A 27,923-nucleotide genomic window follows, 5' to 3' on the forward strand; every position below is an offset into this window, starting at 1 on the left:
GGTTCGAACCAGCGGGGTTTTAAAAATGGTGGCTCCCCACTTATGCAAATGAAGCCCGGGAAATTCAAATCCCGGGCTTCATTTGCAAGTGCGGTATGCCTACATTACCCCGCTAGTTCAAACTAGCGGGGTAGTGTAGACATACCCATAGCTACTATTCAGACTTCAATATTTGTTTGAAGAGCTGTGTGTTGTCTTTGGGTGTCCAGTACACATAACAAAGCACTTTCATTAAATGAAGCCAAATTTTAAACATTGTATCTATTTATTTGAACCCTCTGTATATTTTAAAAGAATCCAACTGACTGTTTATATTGAGTCCACCTAATATTTCTTAATTTTCTTCTGCTGCTTGTCACCTTCATGCTTTGCAGACATGATTCCCTTAATAACTTCTGGAAAAGAAACATGTTTAGTAAAGTCTACATTATACACTTTTATTTTATACCTGTTTAAAGTGTAATAAATATGGTCCTTTAGCACATTGTATTCTCTCTTTTGCCTTGAAACTATTTTGTGGTTATTGTCAATCAGTGCTGCCATTTTTTCTGGAAAAATTTATGGTCCATTTCATAAATGTTTCCTATGCCATTTGAACTTAAAATCTTTGAATTAAATTGTGAATCTAAATTCCACAAAATGCCTGTTTTCTAAACCCCCTGTTTGCTTAGTATGGTTTCCTTACTCTTGTTACCTTGCCGGAGAGTGAAGAGGAAAAAAAAAAGATTTGTGTGTATCTCTGTCAGAAGGGAATGAAGTGAATCAAAAACAAATTGTTCCTAGCTCCAGGGGATAAATTCCATGTTATTAAAAATGGATGTTTCTAAAATATACACATTAGTTTCAACTTGCACAATGGGAGAATATAACAATACTTGCATAATCAGAGTTTTAACTTTGCTTTCCTTTTAATCTAACTGGTAACAATGAGAAAAAGGAATTATGCTGAGTATGAAATACAATGATGAGTAAATTTCAGAAGGTCTAGATTTGATTACTAGATATAATAAATATTTGTTTAATTTTAACAGTGGTGCTCATTGATATATAGTATAAAGAAGCAAAGACCAAATGAAAATTAGAAAGATGTACACTTTGATGACACAATGCATTAGAAAATCTAGAATTGGGGGCCTTATCTGAAGCCTTTAAGTATGGTGGGAAATGTGATAGAATAATATCCTTTTGCAAAATTTCTCATTAGGCATGGAACACCAAATGAACACTCTTCTCTTAAAGTATTTTTGTTCTTGTATTTTCTGGCTGTGACTAGATTACTGAAGTATCTTGAAAATATATGTAATCTTATGGACTATAGATGATGAAGTAAATAGTTCAGAACATTTTTAAAAAAAGGTAAAGTATAGTTCTGGAAGTAACAAAATCAGGTAAGGAGGCTTTTTTTATTCTGCACCTATTTACCCATCTTTTTTTCAATCTTTTACCTTTGTATTGGCTGCTTGGACTATTGGAATTGCTTGTACCCAGTTTAAGCATAGAGCAACAATCATCTCCAACTCTTTTAAAACTTCTTGGCATGAGTAAGAAATAGTGGGTCACTTATATATAACATGTAGCCCATGCTCCTCCCTACTATGCTTTCTTTTGAAATGATAATTATTGATGCCATTCTAGATGGTAAACACTTGGCAGATGGATTGGTGAGTTGAATAATCATAGATTAAGAGACTAGGATATACAAGGGGCCAAATTTGTTCAAGATAGCTACAGCCCAGAGGGAATTCATGTTGAGTGAAAGCTGGCATTGCTATCATTACTGCTTTTCCCCATGGTCCTTATCAGTGGAGAGCTAGTTTTATTCGTATGCAGGACTTCCATGAGCCTCATGGGCCTTTGTGCCTCTGCATTGGGCTACTGGTTAAAAGCCACAATCTGGCCTTCAATGTGTTTATAGACCAAATATTCAACTCAGCTTTAAATATGGAGCTGCAACCTGTTTCTTCATAATGTTTACTATGTTAATAAAGTTAACAAAATGCTGCATATTTAATTTATCATAAAATATCCCCCAAAGTATTATTTATTATTTAGTCCTCTGCCAAATGGAATTAGTAGCAGCCAAGGCCGGGTTCAACATGTAGGGGTTCCTTTCCATAGACCCAACACAGAACTGACTTGAGCCCCCTCACCTAGTAACATGAGAAATTCACACACTGGTGGCTCTGAAAAGCAATACTTCCTCATTCACAAGCACGGTGTTGAGTGCAGAAAAGACAATTTTAAAAGGGAGGGAAGTAACTTGGGAAAACACAAACAGGGTTTATAAACATGAACCATGAGTAAAAGTCCCACCTCAGGTAGTTTGGGATGTGTCCTTTCCTCTCAGATTATTAAGTCCAGCAATCTAAATTTCCCGTTCACATGCCCCCCACTCACAGTTGCTGCCATTAGTCAGTATAGACCCAGAGTTCAGAGGTGCATCCATAGCATTGACCTCTCACCCTAGTATCCTACTCACTCCACTGGTTGCTCGCCATCCACCTGCTCACTGCTCTCGGGCACTGTCCTGATGGCCGCTTGTCACATCTCTTTACTGCCACCCTGTCAGTCACTCTCTGCTGCTATCCACCTCTTGGCTGTCACTGCTGCCCAATGGTCTCAAGTGATTTCAACTCCCATTAACTTGAACTCTTAGGGTATGACTAGACTGCAGGTTTCTTTCGAAAGAAGCTTTTTCAGAAGAGATCTTCCAAAAAAACTTCCGAAAGAGAGCATCCACAGTACCAAAGCACATCAAAAAAGCGATTTGCTTTTTCGAAAGAGCTTTCGAATGGACGCTATCTTGCATTTAAGCTGTGATTACTATGGACGTAGTGGCCACCAGGGCACCTGTGCTTTTTCCTGGAGGCCTCTTCTTTTGGAAAAACTCCCTCTTCCACATCCACACACCCCTTTTTTTGAAAGAGCTCCTTCGGAAAAGGTGTTCTTCCTTGTAGAATGAGGTTTACCAATGTCAGAAAAACCCCTGCATTCTTTTAATTTTCTTTCAAAAGAATGCAATAGCAGTGTCGATGTCAGTGAAGTTTTTCAGAAAAATGGCCATTTTTCAGAAAACCCCCTGAAGTCTAGATGCATCCTTAGGATGCATCTCCACAGCACCTTTGCACTACACAAATTGCGTAGCTTATTTTGAAATAAAGAGCTATTCCAACAAGTCCCTTTACCCCCGTGGAATGAGGGTTAAAGGAATGCTGGAATAGTGCACTCGTTATTTTGAAATATATTTAGAAATGGTGCATTTAAAGGCACAGAATTGCTATTTTGGGATACTTCTGGTATTCCAGTGTAGACAGGCAGTAAGTTTTTGCCAATGTAGATACAGCCTTCGAGTGGGAAAAGTACCAGATCCAAAATGGATTCCATCATCAGATGGCCTAGCCCCATGTCCTGGCATGATAAACCACGGTCCAGGCTTACAGGAAAAACAAAACTATTGTGTTTCTGGAGTATCAGTAAAGGCTCTCCTTAACCCATTTAGAATTATAAACAGATCCACACTTCCATACAAGAATGATATATGTACAAAAATAGAAAATACACATTCAGCAGAACATATTTTTAAGAGCTATATGTTACATATTTTGCCTAAAGCATCTTTGAGTTATAGCTATTCATATTCAGAAGCCAATTTTCATAAGCATGGCAAGAGACACTACCTATTAAATGCACCCAAAGCTAAAAAATAGGATGGCACATCTTCTGATAGTTTTTTTCTTGAGACACCCACCTTAAGACAATCTTCACTACTGTCTCCATTCCTTACCACTACTTTTAGCCACTTGACCTAAGGGGAAGTGCAGAGAGTTATGTTTTGCCATTATTAATGGTACAACAACCATGTGCCAGTAGGGGTACTGAAAAAAAATACAGTTGCTATGTCATTTGCCAAGAGCATATCCTTTGCTCAGGACCTATTCCTGATTTCTATTGTCTTAGGCAGCAGAGGGTATCTGGAGATCATGATGTGATGTACAGCACCACACAAATGAGAGGGTACTAATTTTCAATATCTCTTGTGGATAAAGAAAACAATCTGCAGCCAAATAATGGATAGCTGGTCAAGAGAACAAAAAAGGAACATGACTTGACATCATTGTCCCTTCTAAACTGCACTGCAGCTCAGCTTCACAGGCAATTAACCAGCCCTGCCCAGTCAGTCAGTTCCATGGCAGAAGCCCTGAGCCTTTGACTGGGTGGAGCTGATTAATCACTTGTGAAGCTGTGCTGCTACACAGTTTAGAGGGAACACTGCTTGACATACAAACTTTTTTCTCCATGTAAAGCCTATATTTTTAGCATTGTAAATTGACATCTGTAAAGCATTTTCAGCATTATTATAGATGCATATTTTAACTTTTGTGCATTAAAAAGTTAATCATTTAATAAGATTCTACTATATTGTATAATGAGTATTGATCATATCAAAACTTTGTGTTCTACTAGTTCTTACCTTAAATGCTTTTCAACTCCTAGGGATCCTCCAATTTACAGACAATACAACAAATCTCTGTTGGAGTGAACTGTAAGGACCAGTGACACAGCAGAGCAGTGATTTATTTAATCTTTACTCATTCATCCTCTGTGACATGGGCTGCCAAGCAAAACAGAACTTGTTTTCTCTAATTCTGGACAAAAAAATATTTTCTACCAATCTCTTAGAAGGAATATCCATACATGAATATGCTTTTAAAATATTTATACATACAAATTATAAATAACTTAACTCAACACCTTTGGGAAGTCCTTAACTCTGGGTACTTATGCTTTCCAATGTACTATGAATCATTCTGCCAAACTCCTGCCTGTAATGTGAATGATATATTTTATTTCAACTCGTAGAGAAAAAAACCAACAATGAGGCATGGTCATTATTAATCACGCACAACTTTAAGAATGATCTTACCTCTTAGCGATTCTTCAAGATCTGTATCCTTCTTTTTAAGAAACAGACTCCTCAAAACTGATATACAATCGACTACGGGTATAAGATACAAAAGTATAGCTATTACCAGAATGGATAACTCTCTAGTTTTATAGTTTAAATATTTTTTCTTTTTATAAGCACCTTCCTATAACATATCAAACGACTTAAAACCATGTCAACCTGTAGACAACCTGCTGTTAAACAGGGCAATAATGTATGGTTTTCTTAAGCCGCTGGGACTACAGTCGCAGTTACTGAGATGCTTCAGTTCCTACAGGGCATTCAATGCTAAGGAAACTCTCTTCTATCATGAGCTACTCCTAGAGCACTACACATGTGATAGGCACACTTGTTTCCTGAAGCATAACCTCTTTGATATATTCTTCTAGTACAACACATTGTGTGCTGCTCCCCGCACTGGCCAGCTTTTCTATATGCTGGTCTTCTTTGGAAATGCTATTTGTGCTGCAGTTACGAAACTTGCACAGTCCTGGAATCCCTTGATTTTCCTCTGCCCTGAATAGAGACACACGGGCTGTGTCTAGACTGGCCAGTTTTTCCGGAAAATCAGCTGCTTTTCCGGAAAAACTTGCCAGCTGTCTACACTGGCTGCTTGAATTTCCGCAAAAGCACTGACTTCCTACTGTAAGAAATGAGTGCTTTTTGCGGAAATACTATGCTGCTCCCGTTCGGGCAAAAGTCCTTTTGCGCAACACTTTTGCGCAAAAGGGCCAGTGTAGACAGCTCGCATTAGTTTTGTGCAAAAAAGCCCTGATCGCGAAAATGGCGATTGGGGCCTTTTTGCAGTAAAGGGCATCTAGATTGGCACAGACACTTTTCCGCAAAAAGTGCTTTTGTGGAAAAGCGTCCGTGCCAATCTAGACGCTCTGTTCTGCAAATGCTTTTAACGGAAAACTTTTCCGTTAAAAGCATTTCCGGAAAATCATGCTAGTCTAGACACAGCCATGGTGGTATAAAGGCACTGTGTACCTTCTCTGCCTTGCCACACCTGGATAGGGCTGGGCCCAGCATTAATCCATGTTTGTCTGCATAGATGTCAGCCGATGGTCAGGGCAGTGTGTGTGTATATGCTTCCGAGAAAAGGTTTAACGTCCGTGTCTTTACTGCTAGGACCGGGGTCCCGTCGCAGAGGGTGGCCAGCAGGCCAACAGACGCCCCGTTATATAGGAAGAGCTTATTACACCTTAGATTTTAACTGCTAGAACAAAAAGTTCCTTCGCAGCTGCCCCAACGGATCTTGTCACCTGGGAGTGACACAGATCCAAATGCCCAAGCTCTCCCTATGTCTGTCCCTTTATGACCGGCTGAAGTTCTTTTAAATTGTGCTTGGTTCTGTTACAGCAACTGAAGGAGTCAGGTTAAAGCTTAAACAGTTACAGGTTTATTAAAAGACTTATAAAAGCATATGGTTACAATGGCTATTGCTCTATTTTCTTAAATGCTAACAAATACAGATTTTAAAAATGGTTACAAAGAAAATAAAGATAGAAAATAGAAATAATGGTACCAAGTGACAGCTTAATCTTTAAAGAGCTCTAAGTCTATGTATATATATACTTAAACAAAGGACCACATCCAGGTACAATTTTTACCCCTTTCTGTGCCTCTCGACTCCAGCGTGTCAGGCCAGGGCCGGTCTCTCAATTCCTAGGAAAGACGAATACGAGGTGGGCGTCCCCTTGGAACCTCGGGAGATCAAACACCAAACCCGACCAGCAGATAGATGGTAGATTGACACTCAGAGAAAATGCGCTGCTGGACCTATCTTTATACCCCTGGGGGCCCGTATTCTCTTTCTTATCTAAGATGATGAATTCTACTGGTCCGTTTTGTGGCGCCAGTTCTTACAAGCAAGTTTCAAGTTAATTTACACTTGCAAGAGAGATAACTAAATTGTGAATACTAGACATTTTTTTACTGGGCGAGAGATTCCTCCCCCCGCGGATGGATGTGTGTTCGTATCAATATGGGTTTCAGTCAAGGGCACTCCTCGGCAGCCTCTTGGTCAGCAATTGGCATATCTCTATTTACAGCCATTCACGGTCACAGCAGCCTGGGCCTTCTGCTCTGTGTGCCCTGTATGCTCCAGGCAAGCAAAAATGGATGTTACAAGGGGGTTCCTGTCTGGCTACAATAGAGGATCATGTTATCCCATACAGGACCAGTTTCTGTCCAGTTAAGATGTGACTCACAATGAAGCTTTGGATCTAACTATGTAATATTTTTAGAAAAGAATTTGAAATTTTCAAAGTTTCCATTGATCTAACTAAATTCAGTGGTACTGTGTCTCAATGTTCTACTTTGCTAAACTGTATTTGTGCCTGGCCCCAGATATGTTATAGAAAACATCATTGTCATCTACACTAATATCATACAGAGGCAGAAATAAAAATGGAGGTAAGGGACTGTTGTTGTACACATGTGAGTATTATGGTGCCTCATACCTTCGCTCTTCCTGCTTGCTGGGTGAAAATCTCTCAGCACAGAATTCCAAATGATTATTCTTCTAGGTCTTCATTGGAAGAGACTATAGATCTTTTAGTGGTCACCATGAGGCATTAGCTAATAAAGAAAGTGAAAAAATGCTTCAGAAAACAATTTTAAGTAAAGCCTGTCTGCAAAGATGCATTGCAGCAGCTACATCACTAAAAACAAATAAATCACAATCAATACATTTACCAACCTAGGAACTGCTTTTCAACCACTGGAACCCCTGCAATTGAGAAAAATTTCAGTCTATTTATTAGAGAGACCCATCATCTCTCAATTAAATCCTGTAGTCCAATTCAACTTAAGTCCCACTGAATTCACCGTGGCTGTGTCTAGACTAGTATGATTTTCCGTTTAATGGAAAAGTTTCCGTTAAAAGCATTTTCGGAAAAGAGCGTCTAGCTTGGCACGGACGCTTTTCCGCAAAAGCACTTTTTGCGGAAATGTGTCCGTGCCGATCTAGACGCGCTTTTCCGCAAAAAAGCCCCAATTGCCATTTTCGCGATCGGGGCTTTTTTGTGGAAAACAAATCTGAGCTGTCTACACTGGCCCTTTTGCGCAAAAGTTTTGCGCAAAAGGACTCTTGCCTGAATGGGAGCAGCATAGTATTTCCACAAGAAGCACTGATTTCTTACAGTAGGAAGTCAGTGCTTTTGTGGAAATTCAAGTGGCCAGTATAGACCGCTGGCAAGTTTTTCCGGAAAAGTGGCTGATTTTCTGGAAAAACTGGCCAGTCTAGACACAACCCGTGAGTTTTGCATAAGAGGACTGTAGGGTCTTAATTAAAGACCAAATTGAACCATACAGTTCAAGACAAAGGTTTCAGATAAGAAGCTGAGCTGAAGTAGTTTAGGATATAAATATACTGAAAGCCAAAAAATTCTCCCACAATCCAAATAGTATATTAGCACTTTTCTGTCTTATGGTCAACTGATTTCTCAAGAGGATATTTTTAAATATGAAACACATACAAGTACAAGTCAAATTTTCTGTACCGAATACTAACTTTAAGAAGTGCCAGTTCACATGTACTTTTTCTTTATTTTAGCAGGGATGACTGATGCAAAACAAACTCTTTGGTTGCTCACTGTTAGTGATATAGATAGACATCTTCACACATATATAAGGTACAAGGTAGCAGAGAATCACACCCATTGTCAGATAATTACTGTGAAACTATTATTTGTATTGTCAGCATGGAAAATATACTACTAAAAGGGATATGACTGAGGTCTGTAAAATCATTACTAGAGTGGGGAAAGTAAATAAGGAAGTGTTATTTACATTTCATAACACAAGAACAAGAGGGCACCACATGAAATTAATAATCAGCAGGTTTAAAACAAAAGGAAGTTTATCTTTACACAATGCACAGTCACCCTGTGGAACTCTCTGCCAGAGGATGTTGTGAAGGCCAAGTCTATAACAAGAAATAGATAAATTCATGGAGAACAAGCCCATCCTTGGCTATTATCAAAAATGGGAAGGGATGGTGTCCCTAACCCTGTTTGTCAGAAGCTGGGAATGGGCAACAGGGAATGGGTCACTTCATGATTGCTTGTTCTGTTCATTTACCCTGGAGCTTGTGGCATCGGTGACTCTCAGAAGAGAAGACACTAACCTAGACGATGCATTGGTTTGGCCCCTTATGGCTGTCCTTATATTCTTATTTGCTATGTCCTTGGTCTTGTGCAGAGATGTTAGTAATAACTTTTACCTATTCTCTTTAATAACAAATTATTCTCTAATTAATTTGATCCATGCATGGCAGCAACAACAAAACACCTGTTGAACCAACAAGTCACACTCAGATATGGTAGTGACATTTTGGTTAAACAATAACTATGGGTACGTCTAAACTACATGCCTCCGTCGACGGAGGCATGTAGATTAGACAGATCGGCAGAGGGAAATGAAGCCGCGATTAAAATAATCGTGGCTTCATTTAAATTTAAATGGCTGCCCCGCTCTGCCGATCAGCTGTTTGTCGGCAGATCGGGGCAGTCTCGATGCGCCGCATCAACAAAGGAGCCTTTCTTGATCGGCACAGGTAAACCTGGTTTCATGAGGCATACCTGTGCCGATCAAGAAAGGCTTCTTTGTCGACGCGGCACATCCAGACTGCCCCGATCTGCCGACAAACAGCTGATCGGCAGAGCGGGGCAGCCATTTAAATTTAAATGAAGCCGCGATTATTTTAATCGCGGCTTCATTTCCCTCTGCCGATCTGTCCAATCTACATGCCTCTGTCGACGGTGGCATGTAGTCTAGACACACCCCAAGTGTTTGAGTGGTCCAACTCACCAAAACCCCCTCCTAAATGGATGCTGACACACTGATACCAAAGGATTCCGAATGATTCCCAGTCTCCTTCTTGCATGCAGAGATCGGCAGACAATCAAGAGATCCAGCCACAGATCTCCTCAATAGTAGAATTTATCCCCAAAGGTTTAGTGTTTATAATCCTATTATTTTCTAATCCTATTATTGTACTGTTTCGATGAACTGAATATATTTCCTCCATAATCTCTGTGTGATCTCACGTATTTCCCATCAACAGTGACTGTTGGCTGACCCTACAAGTATTTTGTCCTTCAATACTAATATAATAAATCCATTAAAATAGTTAGAGAGTATGTTTTCAGTATCATGCATCTTGCTGCTAGATAATGTTTCTGAACAAAGGTGGTACTTAATGATAGTGCATGTAAGTTTGATTTTCAGCTCCTGTCTCTTCAAACCCTGGGTTTTTATCTTTTTACTCACACAGTTGAACACATTTAAAATGCTTGGTTTCTTTGCAGACTATAAACTTGGCACACACATTTATATACACATTTGTGTGTGCATGTCTCTCTGTACACAATGAGTTATTGTACAGTACAGGCAGTCCCCGGGTTACGTACAAGATAGGGACTGTAGGTTTGTTCTTAAGTTGAATCTGTATGTAAGTCGCAACTGGCGTCCAGATTCAGCCGCTGGTGAAACTGACCGCCAGTTCTGACTTACATACAGAATCAACTTAAGAACCCCAAGCGTCCCCAAGTCAGCTGCTGCTGAAACTGATCAGCAGCTGATTCCAGGAAGCCCGGGGCAGAGCAACTCTTCCTCAGGCTTCCTGTAGTCAGCGCTGGTCAATTTCAGCAGAAGCTGACTTGGGGACGCCTGGGGCAGAGCAGCTGAGGTGCTGCTGGGTTGCTCCAGTAGCGCTGCTCCTCGGCACTACTGGAGCAACCCAGCAGCACCCCATCTGCTCTGCCCCAGGTGTCCTGATTCAGCCGCTGCTGAAGCTGACCAGCAGCGGCTGAATCAGGACCAGAGCAGCTGGGGTGCTGCTGGGTTGCACCAGTAGCGCCCAGAGCGGTGCTGCGGGACCAACCGGCAGCACCCCAGCTGCTCTGCCACAGGTGTCCGGAAAAAAGCCTAGTCTGCTGGGGGGGGGCATACTAGCTGCGCCCCCCCCACCCCAGCAGACCAGGAAGACTCGGGCGGCGGACCGAGATGCACCGCGGTCCCGCCGCCTGGGTCCTCCGTGGCTTTGCTCCCCGTCTCCCTGGTCTGCTGGAGACCAGCAGACCAGGGAGACGGGGAGCGCCTCTGAGGACGCCGGCAGCGGAGCAGCCCAGGCGCGCCTGGGGTGCCCCGCTGCCCGAGCCCCCCCCTCGGCTTTGCAAAGCCTTGGGGAAGCCGGCAGTGGAGCAGTCCAGGCGCGCCTGGGGTGCCTCGCTGCCAGAGCCCCCCCACGGCTTTGCAAAGTGCGGGGAAGCCGGCAGTGGGGCAGTACAGGGCGCCTGGGGTGCCTCGCTGCCCGAGCCCCCCCTGCGGCTTTGCAAAGCGCGCAGAAGCCGGCGGTGGGGCAGTCCAGGCGTGCCTGGGGTGCCTCGCTGCCTGAGCCCCCTCCGCGGCTTTGCTCTGCGTCTTCCTGGTCTGCAGACCAGGGAGACGCAGAGCAAAGCCCCAGAGTACACGGGCGGCAGGACCGTGAGGTCCCGCAGTCCGTGTACTCTGGGGCAGCCCCGTTCGTAACTGCGGATCCGACATAAGTCGGATCCTCGTAAGTCGGGGACTGCCTGTATACAGAAAAGAATGCCAAACAACTGTGAATTACCTGAATATAATGCCATCCAGGAGTTTAATGGTGACATCAGAAATCACATGAACAATGTACAAGTGTACTGTGGTTTCACCACAAATCCAAGATGCCTTAATACCCTTAATTTTAATTAATAACTTTGGGTATGTCTACACTACAGCACTAATTCGAATTAACTTAATTCGAATTAGTTAATTCGAACTAAGCTAATTCGAACTAGTGCATCTAGACCTAAAAACTAGTTCGAACTAGCATGTCCACATTGAGTGGACCCTGAACCGAGGTTAAGGCTGGCCGGAAGCAGTGCTGGCAGGGCATCAGATTAGGACTTAGAGCGTGGAGCTGCTGTCTCAGGCTAGCCGAGGGCTGTGCTTAAAGGGACCCGACCCCCACCCCGGACAGACAGTTTTCAGGGGTTCCCCACTTGCTTGTCTAACTCGATGAGGGACAGCAAAGCAGTCCTGGCTTGGAGTGCCCTAAATGCCCACACTTGGCTCACCACAGCACTCGGCCACCAGCCCGGCTGCACTTGCCACAGGCTTCCATCGGGGGGGGGGTCAATTGGGGTGCTGCAGGAGAGCTTCCATCCCAAGGAGCCCGCAGAGCCACCCCAGTCCTCCCCATCGGGGGCTCGTACCCGATTCCTCCCTCACCTCCTTCCACTTACCCCTCCCTAGCCCCCTTCCTGATGTACAAAATAAAGGACATGTGTGTTCAAAAATAGAAACTCTCTTTATTGAACAAAACTCTGGGAGATTGGGAAAAGGAGGTGGGAGAGGGGAAGAGAGAGGGTGGAAGAGGGGAGGCGGAAACCTGGGAGGAGGTAGCTGGAAGGGGGAAGCCAGGAGAAGAAGGAGGAGGGGAAGTATCAAACTATGGTACGCCATATCTTCAGTACTGTGTACAGATGTGATCTTCTCACCCCAGAAAAGATATTTTGGCCTTGGAAAAGGTTCAGAACAGGGCAATTAAAATGATCAGGGATTTGGAACAGGTCCCATATGAAGAGAGGCTAAGGAAACTGTGACTTTTCAGCTTAGAAACGAGGAGACTGAGGGGGGATATGATAGAGGTCTATAAAAGCATGAGTGGTGTGGAGAGGGTGCATAAAGAAAAGTTCTTCATTAGTTCCCATAATAAAAGGACTAGAGGACACCAAATGAAATGAATGGGTAGCAGGCTTCAAACTAATAAGAGAAAGTTCTTCTTCACAAAGCAAACAGTCAACCTGTGAAACTCCTTGCTTGCACCTAGCACAGGTACCGTAGCCAGACTGTGCCCTTTTAAGGGCTCCGGGGCTGGGAGAGGGGCAGAAGAGTTTCCCTGGTGGTGCCCAGAGTGGCCACCAGGGAAAGCTGGGGAGGGCTAGCCTCCCACTAGTTCGAATTAAGTGGCCACACAGCCCTTAATTCGAACTACTTAATTCAAACTAGGTGTTAGTCCTCTTAGAATGATGTTTACCTAGTTCAAATTAAGCACTCTGCTAGTTCGAATTAAGTTCAAACTAGCGGTTTCTATGTGTAGCGCCTATTAAAGTTAATTCGAACTAACGTCTGTTAGTTCAAATTAACTTTGTAGTGTAGACATACCCTTTAAGAGTTGTCTACTTTTTCCATTGTCCATTGCAGGATATTTTTGTTTACAATTTCCTCCACTCCTTTGCCCTCTCCTCTCTCTCCATTCTTCTTTCCTCTTTCCAATTTTATATCTCCTTCATCATGCTCCTAGAATGTCCTGTTTTCAATGGATGTCAGCTGTGGGTAACAACCTTGTTTTAATGAGGTCATCAGACCTCGCTTAGACTTGCCAGGGCCAAAACTTACGCCTGATTCCCACCACGAGGGCAGAAGTTGATGCCTTCAGGCTTCAGCCCTGAGTGGGTGTGCTATTCTCAGCCCCTGTCAAGCTGGAGGACTTCTTACTCTGACTCCTGTAACCCTCATTGTAGGAGGAGTTAGGGAAGTTGGAGGAAGATACTCTATTTCAAAATAAGATGCTCCCAATTTTGAAATAAGATATTTTGATGTAGCTCAATTTCTGTAGCTTATTTTGAGTTAAGCCCTGCTGTGTAGAAGCACCCCTACAGACCTCCTCACCTGAAAAACCTTGTAATTCATAAGCTAGATGTCAAAGTCAGGAATAGATGTCAAAGTCAGGAAACATGGTACACAAGTGACAGTACAAATAGGAACAGATTTTTTGTGCTACTATGACTATCCAATTATGGGTCTGACAGCATTTTTCCTTGGATTCCTTGGAGAATTCAGTGCAAAATTGGTATGTCGAGCCACAGTGCAGTGTTTGCCTCAGTCAGTGAGCCACAGCATGAGAAATGGGTGCTCTGGAGCTTCTTAGCAGGCAGGCTCAGCAATCAGTGATACATGTGTTAGAGTTCCAGTAGATTATTAGTCCACTTATGCGGGGTACAATATAGAAGTATTGAGACCCACTGAGCCCCCATCCTAAAATACAGAAGGAAAATGCTATCAATGGCGAAAGGGGGGGAAAAGGTAGTGGTAGGATCTAGGGGTCTGATTATTGGTGCTAACCAGGAATAGTCTTTGTGAAAGGAATTTCAGTAGATTAAGCACCCTTTGAGTATAGGGTCAAAAGGGAAGGAGAGAACAGTTGCCCAAGACTAGCTGTGGAGGACAACAATCCTATGGTGGATGAGAAGTAAAGGAGAACAATTAAATGACACTAGTGGGTGAGAGATGAGAATGGAAGCCTAATGGGAACTTTATGGAAATATGAGTTATCATGAGTAAATATATTTCCTCTCTTAGGGTATGTCTACAGTGCCACCTTAGTTCCAACTAGGGTAGCTAATGTAGTCATTCAAACTTGCAAATGAAGCCTGGGGTTAAAATATCCCAGGCTTTATTTGCATGTTCCCGGGCGCCGCCATTTTTAAATGTCTGGTAGTTCGAACTCCCTGCTCGCGGCTACACGTGGCATGGGCTAGGTAGTTCGAATTAAAGCTCCTAATTCGAACTACCGTTACTCCTCCTGCAATGAGGATATTTTAATTTCGGGCTTCATTTGAAGTTCGAATGACTACATTAGCCACCCTAGTTCCAACTAGTGTGGCTAGTGTAGACATACCCTTAGTTTAATTATCTTCTCCCGCTCTGTTCACAGCCCCACATCCCTCTTATCTTTAGTTCCTGCACAAAATGGCTTTGAATTATTGTCAGTTCTTTTTGTAAATACTAAAAGTATATGACAACATTTAATGAGAAGTGAGTATAAGACTATTGAGTGGCAAAGTGTTCCGGGGAGAATAGTATTCCCCCAAAGCAATTTCAAATATACACATTTATAAAATAATATTGAATTACTCAGGTCTTGTGGCGGACTGTGTGGAAGGCAACTGTAGCCAATTTCTTTCCTGGAAAGTGAACCTCTGCAGAAAGGATGCTCAAAACAAAATCCTTTTCGAAGTCTAATGTTCTTTTTAGAAGGCTCTCAACAGGAGCAGCAGAAAAGTCCAGTAAGTTTATCTTTTCATACAAGACATACACAAGTGAGTTGTCAGATTAAAAAATGCTACCTCTTTGCACTCAAATCATCATGAGGATGAAGACTGGAATTTTCAAAGGAGCCTATCAGAGTTAAGTGCCTTCTGTTCCTTTGAAAGTCCCAGGTGAAAATCTCAAGGAATTTCTGGTCATTCATGTTATTCCACACAGTCAGGACCAAATTCAAATTGGTGCCAATATCTCTTATAATGATTTTTAATGAAAAAGTGCCAGTTTTGTACCAAAACATTGGACATAACTAGCTGGCTGTGTGCCCTTTCGATATATATTTAAATTTAACGGTGCACCATTAGGATTTATATTTAAATTTCTGATTATATAAAGCAGTTGGGACAGGTCAGACATTTAGGTTGACTGAATATTGACACACACCTATTTACCTGGAAAAAGATATAATCCCATGGAATTCAGAGCCTTTTACTGTATTAGCCAACTATGTGTAAAGTAGCTATCATGAACGCTAATTTAAATAAGGTGAAACTGAGGCAGTTAGGCTAGGTGACTTGCCCTAAGGTGAAGAGGGATTTAGAATTGGATGTGAATTCAGAAATTCCTGATTCTTAGCCTGTGCTTATACTTAATCTCTATCCCAAAACAGCATGAGAACTCTGTGCATAACAAACAGCCTGTGCTTTTATAACTGATTTTTATTTCAGTTTGTTGATCTAGCCAAGGGATATGGAGAGACACTAGAGGAAGGATAATATATAGCAATAATAAGAAAATAACAGAGGGCTCATCTAGACTACACTAAAGTGTCGAAAGAGGATATGCAAATTCTGTGGGAATTTGCATATCTTCTTCCGATCTCACTTTCGAAAGCAGAGCTTTTGAAAGTGAAAGTAGTTTTGATGCAGCTTTTTCAGTGAATCCCCTCTCCTTTTTCGAAAAGCCGCATAAACCTCATTTTTTGAGGAAGAGTAGATTTTGAAAAATGGAGGGTTCTCCGAAAAAGCCTCATCCAAACTACTTTCACTTAAAGTGAGATCTTTCAACACTTTAGCGTAGTCTAGATGAGCCCAGAAGGTTGAACCTCTTTAACCTGGAATTATCTGGTCTGGCAACATCCATGGTCTGGCATGATTTTAATTAGCTGGAAGTCCACTTATCAAGTTTCCTGTAGTCCCATTAAGTTTGTTTACAGCTACCAGTCCTGGCTCTCGGTGTTCTGTGCTGTTATTTAGCTCTAATTTATCCCTAAATGTCTTCTGAGAGCCCAATAACCAGTGGAAGTTTTGATAATGCTAGCCGACAATATTGACCTCTTACGGTCTGACTAATTCTCTGGTTTGGCACTGGTCAGGTCCCAAGTTCAGCCTGTATTATGGCATTTTCACCGGTTGCTTCAATCTGGGTTCCTTCCTGCATCCCATGGCACTACAAGCAAAATCCTTCAGCCCCTTTATCCCAAAGATGCAAGAATCCTAAATGCAGTTCTTGGTTCCTTGAAGTATATAGCATAAACTACCAAACTTAAGTGATCTGGGACACAGATCCATCAGGGTAAGCTGCTGGTGGGCCTGCAACACTTTGTTTATTCAAGTGTCCATAGTCATGGAGCCTCGCAGCTCCCATTGGCTGTGGTTCTCCATTTCCAGGCAAGGGGAGCTGTGAGGCTCTGTAGCAACCAACACTTGAATGAACAAAACATTGTGGGCCCACGGCTTACCAGGTGGGCCCATGACCCAAGTTTGAAAACCAGTGATCTTGGATATACTATTTAATAGCCTGATTTTCCAAAGACCATAAATCCTAGAAACTATGTCAAAAGGGTCTTTTAAATCAGCAGCATTGCCTTTTAAATATCAGGATTTGATATATCTGGAGTCATCAGCCAAGCAGCAGCCAGATCAGAATCTTAGCAACAATGACCTCAGAGGAGTGTATATTTATCATGTGTTGGATTTCCTGGCATGTTAAAGTCATGAGGGAAAAGCACTGAACCAATCCCACACCAAGGTTAATACTTCAATTAAATCACAGGCTTTATAAAACATTTAAATCTGCAGTTCCTGCTTGGAAAACATTTCATAACTTTACTACCTAACAATGAATAATGTTAATGAGGGGACTAGGCTAGTCCTCTAATTACACATAAACTGGAAGATGCTTTCCAGTAATGTAGATACGTTTGATTTGGCAACACACGCGCATCTTCCTACACTTACAGGCACAAAAGGAAGCAGCTGCTGCATACAAGAAAGATCTGAGAGAGTAATCATTAGCAACAAGCAACATAAAATCCATGCAAGGGTCCTGTGAGATGCATGAGTTAACAACTCTGGCATTACTAGTTCTATCTCTCATATTACACCCTGTTAAACAGAAAAGAATCGGGATGATTTGTTTGTTGCCATACAATATGCTAAATTTGTGGTACTGACACACACAACAATTTGGGGTACCTCATACAGGTCTCAGAGTCTGCTAATTTGATGGGAGTGCCCCTCCTTTTCAACTGGCACTAGGCATTGCACAAATCACAAGAGCATTCTCATGCTGCTCAAAACATGAGAGGCTGCAGAAGGAACAATGACCATGTACTGAGAAATGGGAACCCCTCTCTCTGCACAAAACAGTCCCAGAAAGATGGAGGGAAGGGAAAGAGATAATTCCTCTCTCATCTTGCAATTGCAGAGGGCTGAAGGGTGGAAAGAGGGAAAAACACTACTTTCCCTTTTAATAGCCAGGAGGGAGTGTGTGTGTGTGGGGGGGGGGGGGGGGGAGGGGGGGGAGGGAGTCTGCACCCCACATATGTGAGAAAATACTGAGATGAAAAAGGTATTAAACACAAAGAGACACAAAATAATTATGGCTTAAAGTTGTGATCTTGTGTTGCCATGTCTGTGCTGCAGCATTGACTATATAACATGATGATATGTTTCAACGACATAAGTGTACACATTGTCATTGGAGCTGTGTTGGTCCCAGGCTATGAGAAACACAGGGTGGATGAGGTAATATCTTTCATTAGATCAACTTCTGTGGTAAGCATCAATAGACGCCGCTGTTGCTCTCTAGCTCCAAGAATGCACTGTCACACCCAAGCTTTGCCTAGGACATTTATTCCTTTGTAACAAAGTTTAAGAAACAAAGACAACACAGTCTTAACTCAATACCTGGTCCCCAGGACTCCATCAGTTTTGCTCCCCTCTTGCTTCTTTAGCCTCTGGCCTCCTTGCTCAGGACCACAGGTTCCCGACACAGAAGTTAGCTTCTCTCCTGTGTAGCAATGCTCCCAAGAGCTCAGCCTTTCTCACATTGCCCTCTTTAAGCTCACCTCCAGTTCAAGCTCACCACAGGGCCATCCCTAGGCATATGTGAAATACATTGCTGCTTAGAGCACCCCTAAATTCGGGGCACCAAATTTTTGTCTGTCCCTGTACAGCCATATGTGCTTGTATGCCTGAGGACAGTCCTGCTGGTGCCACTCTGGCCTCTTCTTGAGGCTGCTCTTTCCTATCTGCTGCAGGGCTTCTCCCTGTTCCCCCCACCATGTGTTTCTCTTGGCCAGCACCAGCCACTAGTGAGGGCACCCTGCTACCAGACTGGGGGCAGAGAGTAGCCCCAAACCCCTGAAGCTTTGCTCCAGCCCCAAAGAAGCCCTTGAGTCCTGGTTGAAGGTGTGCAGGGAGAGCAGGAGAGAAACCCTGAGCTCCAGGCCCCGAAAAGAAACTACATGTTGGGGGAAAAAAAGGAAGCACCAGACTCCTGGCAGAAGCTACATGGGGGTGTGAAGGGAAGAATCTGGACTGCAGCAGAAGCTGTGCAGGGGGGCCCTCAATTATGTAGGTCCCCATGATTTGTAAAACAGCCTTGGGGCACGGGCTTCAGTCTAGATACGGAGACCAACTACACTGTGATAATGAGAGAATCAAGTTTTCAAGTGTAGGAAGATATGTATTGCCAAATCAAAAGCTTGTCTCACTCACCAACAGACACCAATCCAATCACCAGCAAGACAATGACATGCAGTAAACATCACAACACAATGTCAACATCACTACCTGAGGTAGTGGCTCTTCTCAACTCAGTTTGATGATGTCAAGCTGTTTAAGATCAAATATTACTGCCCTAAGTCTTCTGCCTTGGCTGTGGTGGTGTTCTCTTCCATCTTTGCATCTACCAAGTTCTCTCTAGCACAGCTGCTTCAGAGGTTTGCCAAAGTGTACGGAAAGGAGATGAACAGGGGTGTAAGTTGGTCCCACTTATTGCTGTGCATGTTGGATCATGTTCAGTGAAGCCACACAAGAATGGATAGAATTTTTGTTTCCCAATCTGGCAGTCAATAGCAGCACAAAGATGATTTGTGAATAGTGAATTAGATTTGCAACATGTCCCCATTTTGAGAGCAAGGGAAATGGGAGAGCTGTATTCACAATAGGCTAGGAATCAATGACTGTATTCAAAGTCAAACTGATTGCTTTTGGGGGAAAAACCTGCTGTTTAAGAGTTTCTCTATCCCTTTGGGACCACTTCACCTATCAGATCCCAGGCTTGGCCATAACCAACCCCATTGACCTCCAAGTTTCCCCATGGCTATGGAGCCAACATTTTTAAAGCCCTAATAAGAAATGAAAGTCAATTAGGATTCCCATGTTTAAAAGTAACACCCTGGCTACCAAAATGGATCTTTCTTCCTAAAAGCAAAGTTGTTTCTGCTCACAAAGCACAGGCAAAGTAGTTCTCTAATGCCTTCACTAGGTGGGCTCTCCCAGCTAAAGTCAGTCCATCACAAGAAACAATAATGTCTTGAATCTCCTGAGTGCTGTAACTTTTAACACCAGAATCAATGTTGTTATACTGAACTCAAGACATTATGTCTTTTGCAATTGATCTCAATCAGCAGCTATATAGGCCACCCAGGGGAGAAGGAGTGTAAGGGGTACAAAAGGTTTTATTAAACCCAACAGAACGAAAAGAAAAAAAAGCCCTGACCCTTCCAACAAAAGGAGGAAAGTTCTCACCTGGCAAGAAGCCAGGTGATATTTTTTAAAACAGCTTTCTTCACCCCTGGCTTTGTAGTCCAGTCACTAAAACCATCTTATATCTGCAACTGCACAGAGGAGATCCTCCAACCTAACTCCCTTGACTAAAATATATTCAGCCTGCAGCTGCTAATATGGGAAAGAAGTTCGGGGAGGATAAGAGTTGAAGGTCTTATTGAATTAAACAGTGCAGTAGGCAGGATCCAGAGAAGTGATTAGCATGAGCTCGCTACTGCTTCCAAGTCTTCTCTATGGTTTAGTAAAATAAACAATGTTCATCATCAGAATAAAATCTTTTTTTAAAATAAGGTGTTAGTGATCTGGTTAATTTATCTTGATGGATGACCTTCAGGAGGTTGGGACTGGGTAAGCACCCATAAACTTGAATGCACACTACAGGGGTGAGACTTCCAAAGTGCTGCACATTAATTGAACAATATAGACCCTGCTAGTGTGCCTTAAACAGACACAACACTGTTTGTGGGAACTTTCAGTACATACTAGCAGGGTCTACACAGAAGAATGAATGAGCAGCATGTTAGTGCACTTTAGAAATCTCATCCCACACTGCATTAACCAACTATGTAGACGAACCCTAAGTAAACAAGACAGAAAAAAATTAGCAGAAAAGAACTATTATCCCCATTTACAGAACACATACTAAAGAACAAATGACTAGAACCTGAAACTCCAAAGACACTAAACTCCCATTTAAAATCTAGGCCAACGAGATTGTGTGAGTTCTCCAAAGTCACACAAGAAGTGTGAGGAAAAACAAAGAATTGGCCCATGACCTCTAAGTCCTAACCTGGCACCTTAATCACAAAAATAAATAAATAATCCTTCCCTTGGAATTCCTATGAATAAGTTGCTGAATAATAGACAAGGACATGGCTGTTATATTGCTTGTCTGTGTCTAGATTGCACCCCTTTTCCGTAAAAGGGATGCAAATTAGACACAGCGCAATTGCAAATGAAGCGGGGATTTAAATCTTCCCCGCTTCATTTGCATAAACATGGCTGCCACTTTTTTCCGGCTCGGGGCTTTGCCGGCAAAAAGCGCCAGTCTAGACGGGGATCTTTTGGAAAATAAAGCCTTTTCTGAAAGATCCCTTATTCCTCTTAAAATCAGGAATAAGGGATCTTTCGGAAAAGGCTTTATTTTCCGAAAGATCCCCGTCTAGACTGGCGCTTTTTGCCGGCAAAGCCCCGAGCCGGAAAAAAGCGGCAGCCATGTTTATGCAAATGAAGCGGGGAATTTAAATCCCCGCTTCATTTGCAATTGCGCTGTGTCTAATTTGCATCCCTTTTACGGAAAAGGGGTGCAATCTAGACACAGACCTTCTGTGATACTGGCACAGGGCACTATTTAGTCAAACCAAACTGAGTCATTTGTTTCTGTTGCTATTAAATACCTTTACTGTTGATAGAAAATTCAAATACTTTTCTCTGGAGGAGATTTAAATTTTCTTCTGGTGACAGGCATCAATAAAAGTGAAAAGCAGCTCTGAAAATAACCTTTTTGGAAAATAACTTCATTGTTTAGCTTTTAATTAGGAATTTTATTTATTGAGATTTAAGTGTGCTCATATTTTAGAGGAAAGAAAAAAAACCTATATGGAAAATGATAATGTTGAGGTTACTAGTAACACTGAACTGGCAAGAAGAAAATCTCATAGAAGGTTTATATCAGGTAGAATAATGTCCAATATCACAAAAGGCTGGGATTATTTTTCCTTGTAAAAACTGCTGTGTCAGCCTTAGCAGGATGTACCTGTAATTCTCTTATGCCTGGACCCATCAAAAAGATCTTTGAGACCTTGAAATGAATGTAACACTTTTCTCAGTCTGATAATAGCTGTCTGTTACCCACCCTTTCCCCCTAAATGTATTGTGTTATAAAAAGAAAAGATTGCAATGTAGATGAAAGAAAGAGGATCCTTTGTTAAAACAATTGTGTGTGTGGGGGGGGGGGAGTGGGGGGGAGAATAGAGGGGGAGGGGAGTGGTGGCTGAGCATCAGTTGGCTAGCTTACCAGTTTTTTTTAATAGGTCAATGAATAGCAAACCAGGGTGGAATTGAAAAACATGTCCTTGGAAGAACAAAATTTCCCAGTGACACCCTTATTCCTTCTCTGGTAACTGGCATAAAGGATCCCTGAAAGCCCCTGGATGTGATCATGAAAGGATTCCCTCAGCCCAAGAACTAAAGATGATAGGTGTAAGCGTGCCCTCAGAGGAGCCCTTTGTGAACCCTAGCATACGGGACATGCTGGGCTGTGGTGGGGAGGAGAAGGATGGGCTTGGGAAAGGGCTGAAGCCCTGAGCCCATATGGAAGCCCTGGGAAGCTGCCATAAATTGACACCAGGACTGTTTAATTTATATTGAAATACCCTCTTCCCATGAACTGTGAATTCTTTTTTGTTCCTCCAAAAGCCACAGCATAGAATTTCATAATCCAAGTTTACAAAATTAAGCTCTGATCCTGCCAAGACTTATGCATGCATTTAACATTATGTAATGTATGTGGAATCCTGACCTCACTGATATCAGTAGAGTTTTGCTATTGACTTTAATGGAGCCAGGATTTTACCCTGTGAGTAAGCCCAGTTAAGTCAATGGGATACTCTCCATATTTAAAAATCAGCATCAGCCTAATACTTTGCAGCATTGGACTTCAGTTAGCACAGATCTCAGGTACCAACCTCTGTTTAAACAAAGACTCTAGAAGTCTTTGGAATAGAGAGTGTCCTTTTATTCAGTGTTTGACTACGACTTGGCACCATGAGGAGCTGACCCTTATTGAAGACTGTACATGCTATTACAATACAAATGACAAATAACACTTAAAATCACCTGGTTGAATTGCTTACTGTAAATAATGTACGCCGTTCTTTACAACTAAAATGTTCACAGATACAGGATTTCATTATCTCTACATTTAATTAATCAAACTTCCCTTTTGACCAGTCTCAGATAATAATTTGTCAATGGCTTTTGCCATTAGTTAATCAGTTCTACTCCAGGAAGCAATACAAACTGCAAAGTAAAATTGTAGGATTTCGGACAGTCTTTAAAAAATCTACTCAAATTGCTCCAGACTTCCCTATAATGCATCTGATTGGAACCACACAACTGGACTATTTCACATCCAGTTTGGGAAGGCTACTTTTGTATCACACAACTGGACTAAAGAACTTAGGGTATGTCTACACTACCCTCCTAATTCGAAATAGGAGGGTAATGTAGGCATACCGCAATTGCAAATGAAGCCCGGGATTTGAATTTCCCGGGCTTCATTTGCATAAAGCCGGCCGGCGCCATTTTTAAATGCCGGCAGTTCGAACCCCGTGCCGCGCGGCTACACGCGGCACGGAGTAGCTAGTTCGGATTAGGCTTCCTAATCCGAACTAGCTACTCCGTGCCGCGTGTAGCCGCGCGGCACGGGGTTCGAACTGCCGGCATTTAAAAATGGCGCCGGCCGGCTTTATGCAAATGAAGCCCGGGAAATTCAAATCCCGGGCTTCATTTGCAATTGCGGTATGCCTACATTACCCTCCTATTTCGAATTAGGAGGGTAGTGTAGACATACCCTTAGATAGAATCATAGACTCATAGACTTTAAGGTCAGAAGGGACCATTTTGATCATCTAGTCTGACCCCCTGCACAGTGCAGGCCACAGAATCTCATCCACCCCCTCCTAGAATAATCCTCTCACCTATATCTCAGATATTGAAGCCTTCAAATTCTTTGAAGACCCCAAGATACAGAGAATCCTCCAGCTGTGATCTGTACCCCATGCTACAGAGGAAGGCAAAAAACCTCCAGGGCCTCTGCCAATCTACCCTGGAGAAAAATTCCTTCCCGACCCCAAATATGGCGATCAGCTAAACCCTGAGCATGTGGGCAAGACTCATCAGCCAGACACCCAGAAAGTTCTCTATAGTAACTCCTATCATCCCTCCATTGACCTATTTACCACTGATAATGAATGGTCAATTAGTTACCAAGATCATGTTATCTCATCAAACCATCCCCTTCATAAACCCATCTAGCTTTATCTTGAAGCCAGATAGATTTTTTGCCCCCACTACTTCCCTTGGAAGGCCGTTCCAGAACCTCACTCCTCTAATGGTTAGAAACCTTCACCTAATCTCAAGTCTAAACTTCCTACTAGCCAGCTTATATCCATTTGTTCTTGTGTCCACATTGGTATTAATCTTAAATAATTCCTCTCCCTCCCTGGTATTTATCCCTCTAATATATTTAAAGAGTGCAATCATGTCCCCCCTCAGCCTTCTTTTGGTTAAGGTAAACAAGCCAAGCTCCCTGAGTCTCCTTTCATAAGACAGGTTTTCCATTCCTCGGATCATCCTAGTGGCCTTTCTTTGTACCTGTTCCAGTTTGAATTCATCCTTCTTAAACATGGGAAACCAGAACTGCACACAGTATTCCAAATGGGGTCTCACCAATGCCTTGTATAATGGCACTAAAACCTCCTTGTCCCTACTGGAAATATCTCGCCTAATAAATCCCAAGTACATATTAGCCTTTTTCATGGCCATGTCACAATGGCGGCTCATAGTCATCCTATAATCGACCAGGACTCCAAGGTCCTTCTTCTCCTCCGTTACTTCCAACTGATGTGTCCCCAGCTTATAACTAAAATTCTTGTTATTAATTCCTAAATGCATAACCTTATACTTCTCACTATTATATTTCATCCTATTGCTATCACTCCAATTTACAATATCATCCAAATCTTCCTGTATGATATCCCGATCCTTTTCTGAATTGGCAATCCCTCCCAACTTTGTGTCATCCACAAATTTTATCAGGACACTCCCACTTTTGGTGCCAAGGTCAGCGATAAAAAGATTAAATAAAATTGGCCCCAAAACTGATCCCTGAGGAACTCCGCTAGTAACCTTCCTCCAATCTGACAGTTCACCTTTCAATATGACCTGCTGTAGTCTCCCCTTTAACCAGTTGCTTATCCACCTCTCAACTTTCATATTAATCCCTATCTTTTCCAATTTAACCAATAATTCCCCATGTGGTACTATATCAAATGCCTTACTAAATTCGAGGTAGATTAGATCCACTGCATTTCCTTTATTTAAAAAATCTGTTACTTTCTCCAAAAAGGAGATCAGGTTGGTTTGGCATGATCTACCTTTTGTAAAACCATGTTGTAATTTGTCCCAATTGCCATTAACCTCAATGTCTCTAACTACTTTTTCCTTCAAAATTTTTTCCAAGATCTTGCATACTACAGATGTCAAACTAACAGGCCTATAGTTACCCGGATTGCTTTTTTTCCCCTTTCTTAAAAATAGGAACTATATTAGCAATTCTCCAGTCAAATGGTACAACCCCTGAGTTTAGAGAATTATTAAAAAAATTTGCTAATGGACTTGCAATTTCATGTGCCAGTTCCTTTAATATTCTTGGATGAAAATTATCTGGGCCCCCTGATTTACTCCCATTAAGCTGTTCAAGTTTGGCTTTTACCTCGGATATGGTAATATCTACTTCCATATCCTTAGTCCCATTTGTTATGTTACCATTATCCCTAAGCTCTTCATTAGCCTCATTAAAGACTGAAGCAAAGTATTTGTTTAGATGTTGGGCCATTCCTAGATTATCCTTAACCTCCACTCCATCCTTAGTAATTAGCGGTCCTCTTTCTTCTTTTTTTGTTTTTTTTCTCTATTTATATGCTATAAAACCTTTTACTATTGGTTTTAATTCCCTTTGCAAGGTCCAACTCTACATGACTTTTAGCCTGTCTCACTTTGTCCCTACATGCTCTAACCTCAATAAGGTAGCTTTCTTTACTGATCCCTCCCATCTTCCACTCCTTATATGCTTTCTGCTTTTTCTTAATCACCTCTCTGAGATGCTTGCTCATCCAGCTTGGTTTAACACACCTGCCTATAATTTTTTTCCCTTTTCTTGGGATACAGGCTTCTGACAGCTTCTGCAACATTAACTTAAAATAATTCCAGGCCTCCTCCACCTCAAGATCCATAATTTCTTTAGTCCTATCAACTTCCTTAACTAATTTCCTTAATTTAGTAAAATTAGCCCTTTTGAAATCAAAAACCCTAATCTCAGATTTATTTTTGTTTATCCTTCCATTTAATTTGAACTGAATTAGCTCATGATCACTCGAGCCAAGGTTGTCCCCTACAACCATTTCATCTATGAGGTCCTCGCTACTCACCAAAACCAAATCTAAAATAGCATCCTCCCTTGTTGGTTCAGCAACTACTTGATGAAGGAATTCATCAGCTATCACATCTAGGAATATCTGAGCCCTATTATTATTACTAGCACTTGTTCTCCAGTCTATATCTGGAAAGTTGAAATCTCCCATGATTACGCAGTTTCAATGAGTATTTACTTCATTAAAAACATTAAAGAGGTCTCTATCCATATCCAAATTGGATCCTGGTGGTCTGTAACATGCCCCAAGCACTATCCCAGGGGAGGATGTGATAGTTTTCTTTCCCAATGTGATTTTTGCCCAAAGAGACTCTGTCGTCCTCCATTCCATCACTTTTCATTTCTTTACAATCTACCTCATCTTTGATATACAATGCGACTCCACCACCTTTACCTTTATTTCTGTCTTTCCTAAACAGCACATACCCTTCAATACCTGTACTCCAGTCATGCCTAGAATTCCACCATGTTTCTGTTATTCCTATAATAGCTGGTTTCACTTCCTGGACCAATAGCTCTAGTTCCTACATTTTGTTACCTAGGCTTCTCGCATTGGTGTACAGACATCTTAATTTTTGCTGTTTGGCCTCACTCACACTCTTTACCCAATTTGGCACAGACGTTGTACCTCCAATATGACCTATTAGACTAGTGTCGACCCTACCCTTCCTCATGTACATTCTCCTACCCCCAGCTATATCCTTTCTTACTTCATTTTCCTCCCTCTCAGTGTTAAAATCCAGTGTAGGGATTACCTGGACATCTCCCAACCGTCTCCCTCAAATGCCTAGTTTAAAGCTCTCTTAATCAGTTGAGCCAGCCTCCATCCTAGAAGTCTATTTCCCTCCCTACTTAGGTGAAGTCCATCCCGAGAGAACAGTCCTTTGTCCATAAATCCCAAAGTGACCATACATCCCAAAGCCCTCCTTATAAAACCACTGCCTAAGCCATCTATTGATTATCATAATCCTGTCACATCTTAGCCGCCCTTCTCTAGAAACAGGCAGAATTCCACTAAAGATCACCTGAGACTCAATTTCCTTGAGCGTCCGCCCCAGCCTAGCATAGTCTCCATTAATTCGTTCCAGTGAGAATCTAGCTGTATCATTTGTTCCTACATGAAGGATGATCAGTGGATTCCTTCCTGCTCCCTTAATAATCCTCTTCAACCTCAGATCCACATCCCGTATCTTAGCACCTGGCAGACAGCACACCCTTTTATTCTCTGGATCAGCTCTGGTTACAGGCCCAAACAGGCTCTTCTCAATAAGGAGTCCCCAATCACGTAGACCTGCCTTTTCTAGTGACAGTGTGATTCTCTAGTCTATCTCTTGTTTCCTCTGGCTGCAAGTCCTTGCCATTCCTGTTTTCCCTTGTAATCCTCTTTAACCCATCCTGTATCCTCCTAAAGCTCATTATTGGTGTTGTCTCCATTAACTCTTCCCCTTTATCTATGGGACTAGCCACTCTTCTCTTCTTCCTTACCCTTCCATCTTCATTATCTAACTGCTGTATCCCTTCTTCATTCTCCAACTCCACATAACTGTTCTTGAGCTCTATTTTTCCTTCACTGACCCATCTTTTCCTCTGCCTGGTTCTCTTAGTCACATGC

This window comes from Pelodiscus sinensis, chromosome 6, assembly GCF_052426305.1.
Source record: "Pelodiscus sinensis isolate ZL-2025 chromosome 6, ASM5242630v1, whole genome shotgun sequence".
In the NCBI taxonomy this organism is placed as follows: Eukaryota; Metazoa; Chordata; order Testudines; family Trionychidae; genus Pelodiscus; species Pelodiscus sinensis.